We start from the raw sequence: 19,074 nt of genomic DNA, 5'->3' as shown, positions 1-19,074 counted from the left end.
TTACTCTGAAGGTTATCTATCTACCCTTGTCAAGCTGCCTAATTGCCTAACTGCAGCTCATTCACCTGATATCTGAGAAGAGGTTCTGGTATCTGTGGGAAGAGGTTCTGGTGCTATGGAGACTTAAGCAAGGCCTAGATCTAAGAAAAAAGGAGAGAAACCCAAATATGGCAGCATGTGGTCAAGGGTCGCTTAGGCTTATGGCTCCCGTCAGCACAGAGCCAAACAGAATGACAGCTTACAAAGTCACCTGCTCAGTGGAGCTGGGTCGAGGGGTGACCCTCAAAAGTACCCCCGTATCCCAACCCCAGAACCTGGGAATGTAACCGTATTTGGGGAAAAGGTCTTTGCCGCCATTAAGGATCTTGAAATGAGATTATCCTGGGAGGACCCTAGGCCCGATGGCAAGCGTTTGCACAGGACACGGGAACACAGGAAACAGGAGGGATACGGCCACCAACTCGGGGAACCCACAGCCAAACGGAGAGGCAAAGAGTTGTCAGCCAGAGCTTCAGAGGGAGCGAGGGCTGCGGACATTTTCATCTCGGCTCTCTGGCCCTTAGAACTGCGATGAGGCAGGCTCTGCGCCCTAAACTGCCAAGTATGTGGTGCATTGTTCGGGCGGCCCACTAAACAAACACACCTGTCTGTGACTCTTCAAGGGCCTTTCTGGTGCTGGTTAAAAGGCACAGCAGGACCCGCCCTTTCGGTCCCTCCAGCTTCTGCTCAGCAAATTGCTTTGCTGCAGCGTGTTCTCTCTCTCTCTCTTTTTTTTTTATAACAGGTTTTTATCCCCCCCTCTGCTTTTATTCTCATCCAGCCAGGAGCCATAACTTCATTAATAACAGAAGGAACACAAACTTCACACCAAGCTCCAGCTGCCCTTTGGAAACACCAATAAATAACGAGGCCCTCGTTTTCAGGTGGCTCCCTCGCTCACATCAACGGGGGGGGGGGGGGGGGCACGCGTGTCATTTCTCCGCGCACACGGCCCGTTCTATGTCTTGAACTCACGCCTCTGAGCCCTCAACCCCTCCTCTCTCCCCCTGTGCAGCTGGAGTCTGTGTGTTTTCTTGAATGTCTCAGACAGCTTCACCTTGAACTTGGAATTTTTCAGCAGGGACGGACTGTGCTGCCAACCCAAGTCCTCAATCTTGAGTCCCCCACAAATGACGTCAGGATCCAAAGTTGAGCCTTTGCAGACATTTGGTTTGGAGACAATGAAGATATTGCTACATGGTAGCCCTGGTCCCTCCTGTGACAGTCCAAGACCCAGTTTGGACACAGTTTCCCACCCTCCTTTCCATTCCAATTCTCCTTTGCTTTTCTGACTGGCTCTCTTTCATTGACTGAGACAGGGTCTCTCTATGCAGTCTAGGCTGGCCTGGAACTTGTGACCTTTCTGCCTCAGCTTTTTGAGTGCTGGGTGTGCCCCACCCATGCCCAGCTAGGTTTGGCTCACTCTTGATCTTGCATTCTCTCCTTCCCCCTCTCCTTCCTTCCTCTTCCTCCCGTTCCTTCTCTTACTTTTATACAAGGTCTGTCTATAAAGCCCAGGCTGGACTGGAATCCTCTCTTTGGCCCAGAACTACAGATGTGAATGAAACACCTGGCCTGGCGTATGGCTCTTTTTTAAATGTTATGATGGCATTGTTTTATTCTTTAATGGAAACTGATGGTCAGGATGTGTTTCTTTAATAAATTATTATTGTGTGCCTGAGCATGTGTGCTTATGATGTGTGTGTGAGCAGGGCACACATGTGGAAGTCTTTGGGAGTCAATCCTCTCTCCTTCTAGTATAGGTTAGGGGGTTGAATTCAGACCACCTGGTTTGCCTGCCAATCACTTGGACCCACTAAGTCATCTCACCCTCCCAGTCAGGATGGTTCTAGAAACTTTTCAGGAAGCAGGCACTGAAGGGAAAGCGAACTGAATAGAGTCCATCTGTGATCTGGCCTCCTCAGGGGAAGAAAATGCAGCACATCATAAGAAATACATTTTGGGTGTCAGCAAGGTGGTCCCATGAGGAAGGCATTTGCCATGGACACCTGATGCCTTGGGTTGGATTTCTGGAACCTAATTAAAGGTAGAAGGAGAAAACCGGCTGCACAGGTCTATCCTCTGACCTCACATGTGTGCTGTAGCAATGCCCCACCTAACTATTTACACACACACTAATAAATAAACAAACAAACAAATAAGTAAATAAATATTTAAAAAAGAAATATATCCAGGCAGTGGTGGCACACGCCTTTAATCCCAGCACTCAGGAGGCAGAGGTAGGCGAATCTGTAAGAATTTGAGGCCAGCCTGGTCTACAGAGTGAGTTCCAGGACAGCCAAGATGACACAGAGAAACCCTGTCTTGAAAAACCAAAATAAATAAATAATAATAAACACAAATAATAAAAAATAAATACATTTTTTTCAAGGTGGGCATTATGACTCACAACTAAAATCCCAGCACTTTGGAGTCTGAGGCAGGAGAGTTGTCATGGGTTTGAGGCCATTCTGGCCTACATAGTGAATTCCAGGCCAACCCGAACTATACAGTGAGATCCTATCTCAAACCATCCTTCCAACTCTTAAAAAAGGAGAGAGGAAGAGAAACGTATTTTTTCATGGTGACTCCATGCATGCATTCATGTCAATAGTTTTTGTAGAAGTTTTACCCAAGGTGGACACAGGGTGTTAACTGTAGCAATGGGGAGGCAGAGGCAGCAGATCTCCATGGGTCTGAGGTCAAACTGCTCTACATAGGTCAGACAGTCAAGGCTACATCAAAACACACATACACACAAAACCAAACAAACAGGCCTCACACACAATAGAGTCTTGACTGTTCCAAATTCTTAAGACCACTTGTTCATTTTTCTTTATTGTGTCCATCAGAAGGCTCAATGTTGCAAGATGCAAGATTAACACATGAACTATTTGAAGCTGAACTTAATCAACATGGGTCAGCAACATGGCTGGCTCCCTGGATGGCAAAGCACTTGCCACACGAGTCTAATGACCTGAGTTCAGTCCCCAGAAGCTACATAAAGATGGAAAGAGAGGACTGACCCCCAAAAGCTTCCTTTCACACACACACACACACACACACACACACACACACACACACACACACACGTCATGTGCTTCCCCGCTCACACACCATGACACATGCAATAGGAAGAAAACTTCACAGAAGAAATTAAACAGCAAACCCAACCACATTAACATTAAACAGTGAAATACGGCGGTGAGAACGGAGGTGCATCCCTCAGCCCCAGCACTGGGGAAGTAATGGCGGGAGACTCAGAGGCTCAAAGTCAACCTCAGCTACACAGCAATTCAAGAGACCAGCTGGGACTGCATGAGATCCTGTCTCTAAAAAACAAGAGGGTGGTGGGGGGGATTAGGAAGGAAAGAAAGAAAAGGGGAGGGGGAGAGGATGAAAGAAGCAAATGAAAGAGGAAGTGTGATCGAGAGAGACCCTTAGGTGCTATGATTTGGGTGTGGTTTGTCCCCAAAGGTTCTGTGCAGGAGAGCTGGGCCCAGTGAGGCAAAATCCAGAGGTGGTGGGATCTTTAGGACATGGGTCCTGTGGAGGGTGCCTGGGCCATTAGGGGCGTCACACTCAGAAAGGATTGATACTCCTCTCATGGAGCGAATTGCTACATTAGAACAAGCCTGGCCTTCAGATCTTTTTCTGTCTTCATGTATGTCTTCGTTAAGGTTTCTATTGTTGTGAAGAGACATCATGACCACAGCAGCTCTTATAAAGGAAAGCATTTAATTGGGATGGCTTGTTCACAGTTCAGAGGTTTAGTCCATTATCATCATGGCAGGGAGCATGGCAGCATGCAGGCAGACATGGTGCTGGAGAAGGAGCTGAGAGTTCTTACATCTTGATCCCACAGGCAAAAGGAAGTGATCTGCCTCACTGGGTGTGGCTTGAGAATACATGAGACCTCAAAGCCCGCCCTCCACAGTGACATACTTCCTCCAACAAGACCACACCTACTCCAACAAGGCCACACCTTCTAATAGTGCCACTCCCTTTGGGGACCATTTTCTTGCAAAACACCAAAATGTATCATCTGTACTTTCTCTCTCTTGCACCTATTCCCACCATGATGCTATCTGCCTGCCATGGAGGGACCCTCGCTGGAGGCACAACAGACAGGACAGCCCCGTTTTAGACTTCCAGTTCCTAAAACTATGAAATAAACAAGCTATTTACATCACACCCACAGCCAAGAGGAGAAAGAAATAAAGGGACATGTGCTCACTTGCTCGTTCATTCTCACCCACTAAGGACCTCCTGCCTTAGCAATGGTGTTGGCTTTGTAGCCAAGCAACACCCAGGCTTTACCTCACTCCTTCTGTGAGTCTATGGATCTCCTCCTCATAGTCACAAATTTCAGTCATGAAAGTACCACACTTCAAGTATTCTGTTAGAGCAACAAAAATTAACTACTACTTGAGGAATAAACATCAAAAGTGTATTCAGGATCTACATGCAAAAAACTATACAACTGGGGACCTGAAAGATAGCTCTGTGGTTAAGATCACTGTCTGCTGTCCTGGAAGACCCAGGTTCAATTCCCAGCACCCACATGGTGGCTCACAACATCTGTAACTCCAGTTCTAATATCTTCTTCTGGCCTCCTTAGGCACCAGGCATGCACGAGGTACAAAAACATACAGGCAGGCAAAACACTCACAACACAGAAAAGAAAATAAAAACAAAAACACTTTTCAAAGGAAGCTACAAACTGATGAAAGAAATCAAAGAAATGCTAAAGAGGTTCTCTATGATCATAAACTGGACGACAATATTGTTAAAACAGTAATTCTTCTCGATGTCATCTACTGAGTCAACGAAGTCCCAGAAAACCATGTTGTGATACCAACAGAATGATTCTGAAGTTGACGTAGAAAGGAAAAGCCCACCCTAGAAACAGAACACTAGAAAATAACCTTCAATGGCTGACGTTACTTCATCTTAAGGCTTAAAATGGAGCTGGAGTGACCAAGACAATGTAGTCCTGGTGAAAACTAGACACAGATCAGTGGAACAGAACAGAGAGTCCAGACAGAGACCCAGACAAAGTCGGCTGATCTCTTTCAAAAGATCAAAAATAATGGAACAAGGAAGAGATAGCTTTGTCAACAGATGGTGCAGGCCAATTGGACATCCATGTGCAAAATAAATAAATCTAGACCAAATAAACATTATGCTTTTCCCAAAAATTAATTAAAAATGTGCCCAAGAGCTAAATATACAACATGAAACTATTCAAATTCTGGAGTCTAACATAAAAGGAAATTTAAATACTCTTGAGTTTGGCAATAAGATTTTAGACATAATACCCAAAACATGATCGGTGGAAGAAAACAATAATAAATTATTCCTGCCCTTTGAAAGACAGCATTAGGAGATGAAAAGGAAGTCACCAATGCAGAAGAGGTCACCATCCCTCAGTATCTGTGCCAGTTTTATTCCTGTGGCTGTGATAAAAACACCCTGAGAAAAAGCAACTCAGAGCCAGTCAGAGGTAGCATTCACCGTTAATCCCTGAGAGGCAGAGGAGGCGGATGTCTGTGAGTTCAAGGCCAACCTGGTCTATGGGGTCAGTTCCAGGACAGCCAGAACTACACAAAGAAAGCTTGTCTCGGAAAACCAAAAGAAAAAGAAAAAGAAACTCAGGGGAGCTTACAATTCCAAGTTATGCTCCACTGTGGAAGGGAAGTCGAGCCAGGAACTTCAAATAGCTATTTGCATCACATCCACAGTCAAAAGGAGGAAGAAATGAATGTACAGGCACTCACCTGCTCGTCCACCCTCACCCACTCAGGACCTCCTGCCTCAGCAGTGGGGCTGACTCAGCACCTAAGCCACACTCAGACTTTACCTCACTCCTTCTGTGAGTCTATTTACCTTCTCCTCATAGTCACAAAATGGCTACCGTCACTCCAAGACTGTGGTGATAACATTGGAAGACAGGAAGAGATTCGAGGAAGTACATAGCCTTCTTTGAAGCTCGGTTGAGTTGATGGAACCAGTTTGGGCCTGGGAAGGATGAGTAGAAGTGTGGGTGCTCCTGGGAGGTGTTCATCATCTTCATGACCTTCTAATGCAAGTTGTTGCATTGTCACTTGCAAGTAACTCCAAACTTGTCACTCCTCAAAGGGTCACCGTGGTGTGGCGGGATGCATAGGATGAAGATCACGATAAGCATTGCTTTACCCAGGATTCCTCCAACCGTGAGATTTGACCTCAAATTAGAATTTCTAGCCTGTGAAGTGAGGAAGTTAGACACAGGCTGGCAATGTTCCCAAGGGAAAGGCCTTCAAGACATGGCCCAAGGCTTCCACTTCCGGTTCAACCAGGCTGCGTTCAAGATCATGGTGGCACGTTCTTCCTTACCCCTTCCACAGAGAGATAAGTTGTGTTTTCCTTTGCACCAAGTCTGGCTGGGGTTGGCTTTGACAATAGAATGTGCCAGAAGTACAACTTCCCAGTCAGGCCTTAAAGATCACAGTGTCTGTGTTTGTCTCTTTGCTTGTGAAGGCTCCTTTGAGGAAGCCTACACTGTGGGAGAATTCCTCCATCCTTACCTTGGCACAAGGGAGGCCCAACCAGCCACTCAGAGAGCATCACAGGACCAGACGAGAGTATGCTTTTTCTCAGAACTTCCAGCCAAGCTGAATGCAGAGTGAATGTCACAGATAATCCCACACATGGCAAAAGACCAGCTCAGTGAAACACCACCCAAATCTTTCCTTCACAAGATCCCAAGAAAGTCACCATCATTGGGCCTAGTTGGTTAGAGAGAATGGTCAGGAGGAGCAGGGGAGAAGGGATGGGTGTGGAAGCCAGTCCAACTGATCAGCTTGGGGCCGAGTCTGGAGCTGACAAGAGTTCTCTGCAAGTGTAAGAGAGAACACTGGGGGATGTTTCAAAGTTGGTGCCTTCGGCCACACTCCCTGGAGGGGCTGGGAGAGGGCTTGGTGGGAAGCGCCATCTGCAGCATGTTAGAGCACACCCTCGGTCCCAGGCAATGCCCTGCTTGTAGGGAGGGTTAAGCGGTTAGCTGTTTGCTCCACGCATAAGCTTGAGGTGCTTTGCCCTCCCTGGCGCTGGGCAGATGTGAGACAGTGTGAGTCTTCATCTTCACGCCCTGGAAGTTGTATGGTTTACAGACATTCAACAGATCCACGTGTGGACAGTACATTCTGGAAGGCTCTCGACAGCAATCTGTGTTGCCCTTCCTGTCTGTTTTTCTACCTGGGAATGGTGGTAGGGTACCTAGAGTCAATTTTGAACATCCCACCAGCTCAGAATCCAGAGAAGAACATCGGCGCGTGGATTCCTGCTTTCAGTTTGGGGCAGAGATCAGGGAGGCGTCTGGAGGAAGTGCTGTTAACACAGAGACCAGAGGGACAGATCATAGCTGGAGAGCAGGAAACCATGTGTACAAAAGCTGAGAGGGGTGGAGGTGGCTGGTGACTCCATTCAGACCATTTGAGAAACTTTGAGGTGGCCACTTTAGAAGGAATGTATCCCCACAAGTCCAAACGGGACTTAGATTGACCCAGGCCACCTTAAATCTGGGCCACACCTCCTAGTGGCATCCTATATAAAGGGCATGGAAGAAGGAAGCTTTTGCTGTTTGTCTGCTTGCTCTCACGCTCTCTGGCAAGTTCATCCCTTTGCTGGTGTTACAGCCTACTTCTTGGAGATTCTGACATGTACTGAAGACCAGCTGAGACATCCAGCCTCAAGGACCAAACAACTACTGTTCTCGTAGACCTTCCCTTGGAAGACAGCCATTGTTGGAATAGTTGAACCACAGACTATATAAACCACTCTAATAAATCATTTATCATTTGATCATATTCATCTGATCAGTTCTGTTCCTCTAGGGAATCATCATTAATACAGGGCAAACAGGAGCTAATTCCCCCGACACCACTGGAGAACATGATCCGGGAGTGATGGTGGCTGGGCCCTCAACAGGCTGGTGACTCCAGGTCTGCCACCATGTGGAAAAAGAGAGGAGCAAGAAAAGGGAACCCAGGGTGTGGGCTGAGGCCCCATGCCCTTGTAGATGCATAGAGAGCCCTGCATGCGCAGGAATGCTCTCGGCACTCACCCAGCAAGTCCATGAACCCTCAGACTCTGCTTCATCCACTCCTCCCACCCCATTACACTGTCCTTCCTACATAAGGTCAACACTGCAGCATGGGTGGGCCCCAGTCCTGTCCTCCGTCCTCAGAACTCCATAGCATCAATTATGCATTCTAGCCCCTCACCGCCTCCTCTTAGCTGGATCAGTTCTGTTAGCATTTGGATGCACTCTAGTCTCTCCCACCGCAAACAAATCCCTAAATCACTCCCTCCAGCCCCTCCTTGCCTTCCAAGCCCATCTGTGTTCCCTTTCTCCCGTCCCAAATCCTCCCTAACTCTGACCAGCTCCCACACCACTCCACCTCTGTGTACAAAGTATCTGCTACAGTCACAGGAGACCACTGCAGCCCTGACTCCCGACCATCCTCAGAGGAGACCACTGCAGCCCTGACTACCGACCATCCTCACAGGAGACCACTGCAGCCCTGACTACTGACCATCCTCACAGAAGACCACTGCAACCCTGACTCCGACCATCCTCAGAGGAGACCACTGCAGCCCTGACTACCGACCATCCTCACAGGAGACCACTGCAGCCCTGACTACCGACCATCCTCAGAGGGTGTGTGTGTGTGTGTGTGTGTGTGTGTGTGGTGTGTGTTCGCCACCCAGACCTTGTCCATGGTGGACAAAAAGGTTGAGTCCTTGCTCCCTTCTTGCTCCCCACCCCACCCCACCCCCGACCTCCTGCCACAACCAGAGGCTCTACTAACATCTGCTGTATCTTAGAGTGAACAGGAAAAGTCATTAAAAAAATAAAAAATACAGCACCTGAGTGCCTTGCCCTCACCAATTAAATCAGGACCCAGAAGTGTTGGCCAGATGTGGCGGATCTAAGAATCCCCCAGATGAATCTTACATGCGGCCCACATTTTGAGCTACCACCTTTAAAGTCAAATGTACAGATCTCGAGACATCCAAAGACAACGTTGCCATCCCTGTGTTTTCCTCTCAGCTTTCATAGGAGCCATTCCACAGCGGAACACTGACGTCACGTGACTCCCCTCTGATCTGAATATAATCTCCATACACGTTTACATAACGGATTAATGAGGAACAGTTCTGAGACTTTGATAGGGTTGCAGAGCAAGTTTATTGTTTTTTGAGACAGGGTCTGGCCATGCATCCTAGGCTGGCTTGGAATCTGTCATCCTCCTGTCTCAGCCGCCCCCAGTGTTGAGATGGCAGGTGTGGGCCTCCACAGACAGCAAGTTTGCTCTTTTTGTTTTTTAATCTCTTGAATTGCCGAACCGCCTTGGTACCAGCCACATTTCTGGGTAAGTCTTCTTCACTCAAAAAGTGTATATATGCAAAGCCGACGGAGGAAGGAAACGTTACAGCAAGGTGGAGATTCACAAGGCCACCCAGTAGACGAGGAGCACATCTGTCTGTGGTAACCACAACTGGACAGGAGGGATGCTTCCCGTGACCCACACAGGCAGTTGTGCTACAGATGAAGGCTCCGGGTTCCTCAGCTCTGCAGAACCTCCCTTGCTGAGTGAGGCCTCCTATCTGCCCTGGGAGGTTTGAAGAAGCCATCTTGACTGGTGCAGCTCCTGGGTAATCTCACCCATCATGAGCAGTGGCCGCGAGCCCTGCCCAGTACCCTGCCAGCATCCCTCATGGCTGAGGCATCTGGAAGCTTCACCATGGGTTTGGGGGAACACAAGGGAGACAACAGGTGTTCCCAGACCTGCACCCCCATCTTTGCTTGTACTAGATGTCCAAGCATACAGTTGTGTGCTGTAGTGGTGGTCGGAGAAAGGTATGTATGTAAGGCGTGAGGAGACAGGAACTAAAGCTTTTTGGCTTAGGAACCCCCTTCGGCTAGAGGCCTTTTGGTTGGAGAGCCTTTTCAGGCCGAGGAGTCCTTGAGGTTAGACATGGCAGTGGCTTGTTCCTTTGTCTCTCTGATCTTTCAGCATTTACCCCAATATCTGGCTCTGGGTTTTTGATTGTAAGACCACTTAGCAATTCGTGTTATACTGTAGAGACTGGAACTGCCTTCTAGCTCATTCACAAACACACATGGAAATGTGGCAAAGCCACACAGCGAAAGGTGAGCCACAAAAAGAATAAAAATAGTGACCCAAAGATGCAACATGAACGAACCTTGAAAACATGCTGAGTGGAAGTAGCCATGTACCATCCTCTTGCTTTTGGTTTGAATGCCTGGAAAAGGTAAATCCACAAACAGCAGGCAGCGTGGGGGTGGATCAATGTTGGGCCCTGTGAGAAGGGAATTGGGATGACTGCGAACAGGGGAGAGGTTTCCTTTTCAGGCTCCCACATGGCCACCAGCAGCACAACCTCACCTGTGGGGCCAACCACAGGACCTGCTGAGCCTTCCTCTTGCTCTTTTCCATAGGGGTTTGCCCCGGGAGGGTGGAAGTGACCAGGCAACTGTGGGACATCACTCCCTTATCTGTGTGTCGTCTCTCAATGCACTAAACATATCCACCTCCATGGAGACCCTACCCAAGGAGAGGGGAATCCAGGCTTGCCTCGGCAGCCTTTTCCAGAAGGGGAGAAAGACTTTCTCAAGGGCTCCCATCAAGCCTTCTTCCTTCCCAGAGGGGTAGGGTGCGAATACTCAGCTCCTTCAGCCTGGAGGAGCCCCAAAGCTTGGGTCTGCTGGTCCCAAGTTTAATCAGCAAGAAGCAAATACCAGATTTATTGGTTTTCATGTGAGTTCTGCACTCTACTTACAAATCCCCAATCCCTCTCCAGAATGAACCCAACAAGATTTGTGTTGTCTGCCTTGGTCATGTATATCCTATCTGTGGGCCACCCTCCCCAACACTGCTGCCAAAGGGTCTGGGTCTGTGCAGACTCTGGGAAGTACGACTCCGCCCTTAGCAGACTACAATGTCTATTCTGAACGCGACCTGTTCCTCTTTCAGGAAGTGCGCTATTCCAGGCACTCTGGCCACGCCTGCTCCTCAGTTTCCTCTTCATAGCATCCTTCTGCTCAGGCTTTTAGCTCAGACAGGACCATGGTGCACTCACCGCCTGTCTCCACTCTAACTAACAACTGCTATGATTCTAGTGCTGTTCAACACGGTCACACTTCAGTGCCCGACAACCTCCCCTCCCCCGAAACTAACTTGTACAGGAAGGAGGAACAGTGTTTTTCTTATTAAATGAACTTCGGTGTTGGCATGGGGGTGGGCTGGGCTGGGCTGGGCGGACGGACGGATGAACGGACCCACCAGGGAGACCAGAATGATGTGTGGAGTTAAGTGTGGTGTGAGTCCATCTTTCTACCTCTTCAGTGGTGTCTGTGTTTAACAATCTGTTCTTAGCCACCTCACATGCATCTTCCCATTCAATCCTCCGTTTATCTATGATGAATTTTACTTCCATAAAGGAAATAAATGCTTAAGATTCACGACTTCCTAATTATTCTACTATATGCTGGGAATGAAAAATGAAAGTCTTGGAAATGATGTCCCTGCAGGCAGATGTCAGCACACCCCTCGCGAGGGCCTCTGAGGCTACTCCTGTATCTTCTGATGCCTCCCTTCCCACCCCATACTCCTGTAGCATAGTTCGAAGTCATCCTGACAGCTTTCAGTCCCTGGCAAGTGCCATCCCACCCCTCATGTCCTGAATGCTGCAGCCGATGAAGGGCAGGGCCAGCTCTCCAGCTCTTCTGACCTCAGGGCCAGCTCTCCCATCTGCCTCAGGCATTGATGGGTGAGGGTTGGGGGCAATCTCTCCCCTGCCCATGCCACCACATGACAGATGAGTAACGGGGACAGTTCTCCCATGCTCACAACATCGGGGCTGGCTCACCCACATCTCTGCCAATGGGTTGGCTCTATGCCTACAGCTCAATCTTACGGAAACATTTTCTTTTTCTTTTCTTTCTTTTTTCTTTTTTATATATGTATATAGTTAGTTAGGTTTGGTTTTTTGAGGCAGGGTTTCTTTGTATAGCCTTGGCAGTCCTGGAACTCACTGTGTAGACCGGACTATCCTTGAACTCACAGAGATCCAGCTGCCTCTGCCTCCCGAGTGCTGGGATTAAAGGCGTGGGCTGCCGCCGCCGCCGCCGCCGCCACCACCACCCAGCATAAGCGTTTTCTTAATCGAGGTTCCCTCCTCTCAGATGTCTTTAGCTTGTGACAAGTTGACATAAGACTGTCCAGCACAGGTGCCAAGTCCCTGGAGCAAACCTCAAGGATTACCTCTGACCACGCTCTTTTCCCCTCTCTTCCCAGTCATGGACTCATTTCAAGTATGTCTAGGAAACACAAATGTACCAGGCACTCTGGCTCACACTTGTAATCCCAGCACTTGGGAAACTGAGGCAGGAGGATCATAGCAGGTCAGGTTGAGCTACAGAATGAGACCTTGCCTCAAACAAACAAAAAGCAAAATGCCAAAGGGCTGGAGAGATGTCTCAACAGTTAAGAGCACTGGCTATTCTTCCAGAAGACCTGAATTAGATTCCCAGCACTCCTGTGGCAACTCACAACCATATGTCATATCATCTCCGAGGGATCTGACGCCCTCTTCTGGCTTACTCAGGCACCAGGCATATACATGGTACACAGATATATATGTAGGAAAAACACATTAAAAAATACATACATACAGGCATGCCTGTGTGTGCTTGTATTTAAGCATGTGTGTGTGCACATGCATTTGTGGGCTTGTTTTCATTTTCATTTTTTAAATATTTGGGTGCCTTTCTGCATGTTATTTCTGTGCACCATGTGTGTGCCTCGTGCCCGAGTAGGCCAGAATCACTACTGATTCCAGAACTTTCTCATCATCCTGAAATGAAAACCCAGACTCATTGGTGTTTGTTCCTGGCAACCTCAAACCTGCTTTATGTCTCTATGGGTTTTCCTGTCCTGGGTGTTTCACAACAATGGAATTTAACAGTCTTGGCCCTTCTAGGTCTGGCTTCTTTCACTTGGTGAGATGTTTTTAGGGTTTGTCCACATTAAAGTGTGAATGGGTACTTTGTGCCTCTTTGTGGTTGAATGATATTCTCCTTTATGTTATCCACTCATCAGCTGAGGGAGCCTGGCTTGTTTCTTCCTGCTGTTTCCCATCTCCAGACCTAACACTCATCCCATTGTATCCTGCTCTGCACAGCACTGAGCATGTGGCATGGCAGCAGCCTGCCTTCTACCCAGAGGGAGAGCACCTTGGAGCCAAGGGGACCTTACATGTCCATCATCTTACCTGGCTCAGGATCTGTCTGCAAAACAGATTCTCTGTCTCTGAGGATTATCTTTTGGAGGTTTTGTGTGGTTTGATTCCCTCGCATCCCACCCCCCTTAATGATGTTTTGCTTTTGAGACAGGGTCTCATTTTACAGTCCTGGGTAGCCTGGAACTCTGTAGACCAGGCTGGCCTGGAACTTTCTGAGATCTGCCTGCTTTTGTCTCCTGTGTGCTGGGATTAAAAGTGACTGCCACCATTCCTGATTTGGTTTGTGTTTAAAAAACAAACAAACAAAAAAAAAAAAAACCAAAGTCTTATTTTGTGCCTTCGAATTCATGATCCTCTTGCCTCAGTTTCCTGAGTAGCTGAGGTTATAATTTTACGCTGCCATACCTAACTGCAAAATAGATTATTGTTAGTGGATATTTGACATTTTTTAAAATTGTATGTGTATGGGGTGCTCCTGTGCCCTGGCGCACATGTGGAGGTCAGAGGATACCTTGTAGGAGTTGGTTCTCTCCTTCCACCTTGTGGGTCCCCGGGATTGAACACGGGTCATTAGACCACACAGTAGCAAGGGCTACTACCTGCCAAACCAGCTCTTGTCATCCCACAAAAGAGATTCGTCATCATGTCCTTACTGTTAGACTGCCCTGAGTCCAGCTTGCCAAATGTCCTCACTGCTCCTTCCAGCCAAGATCTCAACAGACCCCACCAAGCTCCACCCAGTGGAACACACCATGGAAACCACTGTGTTTACATGTCACGGGTCTGCTGGGATCAAGACCACTTAAGGAAGGGGAGTCTGAGAATGCTCAAGGGAGAGAACCTCCAGGACTTCCCAAAAAATCAAAACAGATCCTCTGACTAGGAACAATTAAGGGAGGACCTAGAGCAGCACCACAGTGGCAAGTGGGGTCCGGAGCCACTTTCTGCTGACCGCACCTATGGCTTTTCTGTAGGCCACGTGATGCAGGGAGGGGAAGAAGCAGGAAGACCTGAGTGATCTCAGGGCACACTGATAAGGCCTCTCAGGCAGGGCAGCCACCGATCTGCCCCACTGCTTCCCCACAGAGAGGTGTCGAGGGCCCTTAGAAAATGCACAAATGAGATCCGAAGGAGAGAAAAGCAAATTAATTAATTAAGCTTTTGGTCTCTAAATTGTTTACGTTCTCTTTCCCTCCGTAAACAGTTGTTTTGGTGTTTCCCCTGGACTAACAATAAATAGATAGATAGAGATGTTAGACAGAGAGATAGTTTCCTCTCAAACTACCTAATGCCTCTTCTTCCTGAACCCCATTCTGCGTTATTTATTTAGTTACTTATTTGAGATAAGGCATGATGGATCATTAGAGAGTTTGCCATCTTGACACAGCCTAGCATAACTTGGGGAGAGTCTCAGTGAGGGATTGCATGCACTGGATCGACCTGTGGGCTTGTCTGTGGGATGTTGTCTTGATTAAGTTGACTGGTGTTAGAAGAGCCAGCCTACTGTGGGTAGCACCACTCCCTTGTAAGGGGTCCTAAACAGTGCAAGGGTAGAGACGTCAAGTTGAGCACAAGCAAGCAAGCAAGCTGTGCATGCATGCCCTTGTTTCTCTCTGATCCTGACCTCGGAGAAGACATAACTAGCTATTTTAAGTTCCTGCCTCCTGTATTTCCCTTCTGTGAAATAAACTAAAACATAGAATTGTGAACTAAAATAAATCTTTCTCTCCCCTGAGGTGTTTTCTTTTGGTTGTTGTTGTTTTTGTTTGTTTGTTTTGTGTCCCCCCTCCCCCGACTCAATGGTCTTCAATGGAACTCCCCAGATAGCTGAGGGTGGCCTTGAACTCCAGATCCACCTGCCTCCACATCACAAGCATTGGGGTTACAGGCTTGGACCAACTTTATGCAGTGCTGGGGCCTGAACCCAGACTCCTGAGCATCTTTAAGCAAGTGCTCTACCAACTGAGCCACACGGTCAGCCCTGCACCCTCCTAGCTCCCCTTCTCAGCCCCCTTTGTTGCAAATCCACCCCTGGCGGCGTCTTTCACCTCCTTTTAGTGTCCATCTGTCCAGCAGCTGTTCCCTCCTGTTCTTACAGCTCTGATGCTCCTTTAACCGGGGAAACACTAGCTGCAAACACAAGGTTTTGATGGCTTAGTGTGAATCTATTTCGTTATGAACAATTCAGCTGGTCTGTGTTTCCCAGTCAGGGCAGGACATCTTGGACACGGCTGTCCCAGTAGTCTTGAGTCGATACTCCAGCCAAGGAGAAAACCACATGCAGTGGGTGTCATAGACACACGCTTTATTTCCATGTGGCTCTTCTGGGGGGACACTGGTTATCTTTGGTGAGCAATTTGCCAGTCTCCGCCACCAGCTGCCTAAGGTCACCAAAGAGTCTCTCTCACAGAGCATACTCACTGCCCCACAGGTAAGTTGAGTCCCTCTCCATCCTGTCCAGGCTGGGCCCTCTAGCAGATAGGCGGTTCTTGCTCCTCGGGGCCTCTCATGGAGCCTTGAAATCTGGAGCAGCAGCCACCTGAGTCCCTTCCACTCTACACCTACCCAGGGGCTTCAGATAGGAAATCACGGCCCCCATCATCTTCAGAAGAGAGAACAGGAAAAGGGCTGGGCCCTGGGGCCATCTTCCTCTGTCAGGAATCTCACTGTTCTCCGCTGCTCCGAGCCCCGCCCTCCGGAAGTCCACCTTGCCTCACCTCTCCAAGGCCACCTCTGAGGTGGACGCGCTTCCCGACTGCTGCTCAGCTCATCCTCTGCAGCCCACAGTTCCCAAGGGCAGAAGTTTCGAGGCCTGAAGGTGGTCTGAAGGCCCGATGGGTCAAATAGATTTTTCTGTTTTTAGTTCTGGCTTCTGGCTTATTTGCTGGCATGGTTCCCTGGAAACCTGAAAAGGCGCCTTATCTGTTTGCTTCCAGTCCATTCCAGATGCCAGCAACCACACCGAAAATGCATTTTTAGACATCGTTTCCCAGCCCATCCCTTGCTCTCTGTCCTCAGGCCATTACTTCTCCATGTGAAGGGGACAGCCTGAGCTCCTGGGCCCAGGGAAGGACATTGGCTATTCTGACCCTGTGCAAAGATGAGGCTTAATGGCCCTTTGCTGCTCAAGGATCTTTTTTTTTTTTTCATTTATTTATTCTTTTTTAAAATACTTTATTTAAACTGGGCACTTGGAGGAAGAGGCAGGTGGAGCTCTGTGAATCCGAGGCCAGCCTGCTCTACAAAGAGAGTTCCAGAACAGCCAGGGTACACAGAGAAACCCTGTCTCAAAAAAAAAAAAAAAAAAATATATATATATATATATATATCATTTATGTGTGTACATATATATAATTTGTGTGTGTGTGTGTGTGTGTGTGTGTGTGTGTGTGTGTGTGTATCACATGTGTGCTGGTGTCTGAAGAGGCCAGAAGAGAGAGTCAGATCCCTCAGAGCTGGAGTGATAACAGTTCTGAGCACCTGACCTAGGACCTGGGTGTTGGAGGCCGAACTCCAGCTCTCTGGATGAATAGCAGGTGCTTTTGACCAGTAAGTCACATCTTTAGCCCCTTGTTTATTTATTCTTATTTTTATTTTTTTTTCCAGGCAAGGGACTGAACTCAGAGTCAATGAGGATCTACCACTGGACCACACTCCCACCTCTGGGATCTGAAACTTTCACAGTATGGTTTCCTCGTGGTTGGCATCTAGACAGAGTTGCTTTTCCCAACCCAGACCCCAGGTTTTGCATGAAGTCTCTCTTTCATTTCTGTTTTCCTTGCAAACCAATGCATTCTTGCCTGAACCTGTCTTATTTTTCTAATCCTGCAGTAACCCCTCCCTTAGATGGATGAGTAATTAATTCTCCAGTTGGACCCAGGGAGTAGGTATAAGGCATGTGGACACCTCACTGGCTCAGGCTGTGATGTGCTCCAAACTGACCAAGCCCAATAGAGATGATCTCAGTCTCTATCCAGTTCCTGATGTGAGTGCCAGAAAAGGCCGCTGGGCAGGGCAACGCGGGGCGGTCAGTCCTTGAAGTCCTTTTCTTAAGTGTGCATTTGCTCAAATCGTTCCTTGTTGGTGTTTCCTTTTCCTTCTTCAGCATGAGACAATGAACTCCGAAGCTACTGGCTCAGGGTGACTTTGTGGTCATTGCATGCCTGTCTCAGTATTCTATAGCTATGAGGAGACACGATGGCCATGGCAACTCTTATAAAGGAAAACATTTCATTGAGGCTGGCTTCCAGTTCAGAGGTTTAGTCCATTGTCACCATGGCGGGAAGCATGGCGGCATGCAAGGTAGATACGGTGCTGGAGAAGTAGCTGAGGGTTCTACATCTGGATCCCCCAGGCAGCAGGAAGAGAGACACTGGCTTGAGCATTTGAAACTCCAAAGCCCACCCCCAGTGATGCACTTCCTTTAACAAGGCCACACCCACTCTACAAGGCCACACCTCCTAATCTCTCTCAAGTAGCACCACTCTCTACAGACCAACCATTCAAATATTTGAGCCTATGGGGGTCATTCCTATGCACCCACCACAGTGTCTGACCAGAGCACTCCCAGTCAAGGCATCAAGAGCAAGAAAGGATCCATTGCTCTCAAAGAACCCACACAACCATGTTAACATCGGCTCTGAGTTAAAGCGACATGGACTTATATAAGAGAGAAGTCCCCAAACTTCAGTTGCCAGACACAATCTGAGTTTATTTCTCACTTTGAAAAAGGAGATCCACTCTGTGAGTTTGAGGCCAGCCTGGTCTACAGATCCAGGGCAGGCACCAAAACTACACAGAGCAACCCTGTCTTGAAGGAAAAAAGAAAGAAAGAAAGAAAGAAAGAAAGAAAGAAAGAAAGAAAGAAAGAAAGAAAGAAAGAAAGAAAGAAAGAAGGAAAGAAGGAAAGAAGGAAAGAAGGAAAGAAGGAAAGAAGGAAAGAAGGAAAGAAGGAAAGAAGGAAAGAAAGAAAGAAAGAAAGAAAGAAAGAAAGAAAGAAAGAAAGAAAGAAAGAAAGAAAGAAAAAGAAAAAGGAGATCCAGAGAGTTAAAGGGACATAAAGGGACATGCTGCCAAGTCTGATGGACTGAGTTCCACCCCCAGAACCCACATGGTAAAAGGAGGAAACCGATTCCTGTAAATTGTCCTCTGACCTCCACGGGCACCCGCAACTTGGTACACAAAATCAATATAAGTAAAATGTCCTTTTTTTTTGGTTTTCTTGAGACAGGGTTTCTCTATGTAGTTTTGGTGCCTGCCCTAGATCTTGCTCTGTAGACTAGGCTGGTCTCGAACTCACAGAGATCTGCCTGCCTCTGCCTCTCGAGTGCTAGGATCAAAGGCGTGCACCACCAGTGCCCAGCAAAATGTCATTTTTTTTTTTAAAAGGGTAGATAAGAAAAACTGAGAGATCTGGGCTTTATTGCTTCAACCACTGTGGTGATCCAGATTTACTGAGGGTTTGCCATTGTCAATACCTGGCCTGGCCATGAGATCTAGACATGAGAATCCAGGTGACTGATAGAAAAGAGAACACAAAGCTGGACATGATGGCCAGACACAGTAACACAGCCCCAGCGTCATCGTTCAAGCCAATATGAGCATATGAGACCCTGTCACAATAAATAAAGAAAGGAAGGAAGGAAGGAAGTCAGGCACAACTGTACATGCTTCCCATCTCTCCGGAGGCTAAATCAGAAGGATGGTCACAAGTTCAAGGCC

This window comes from Peromyscus leucopus, chromosome 8b (genome assembly GCF_004664715.2).
Source record: "Peromyscus leucopus breed LL Stock chromosome 8b, UCI_PerLeu_2.1, whole genome shotgun sequence".
NCBI lineage: Eukaryota > Metazoa > Chordata > Mammalia > Rodentia > Cricetidae > Peromyscus > Peromyscus leucopus.
This window is presented reverse-complemented; position numbering follows the sequence as displayed.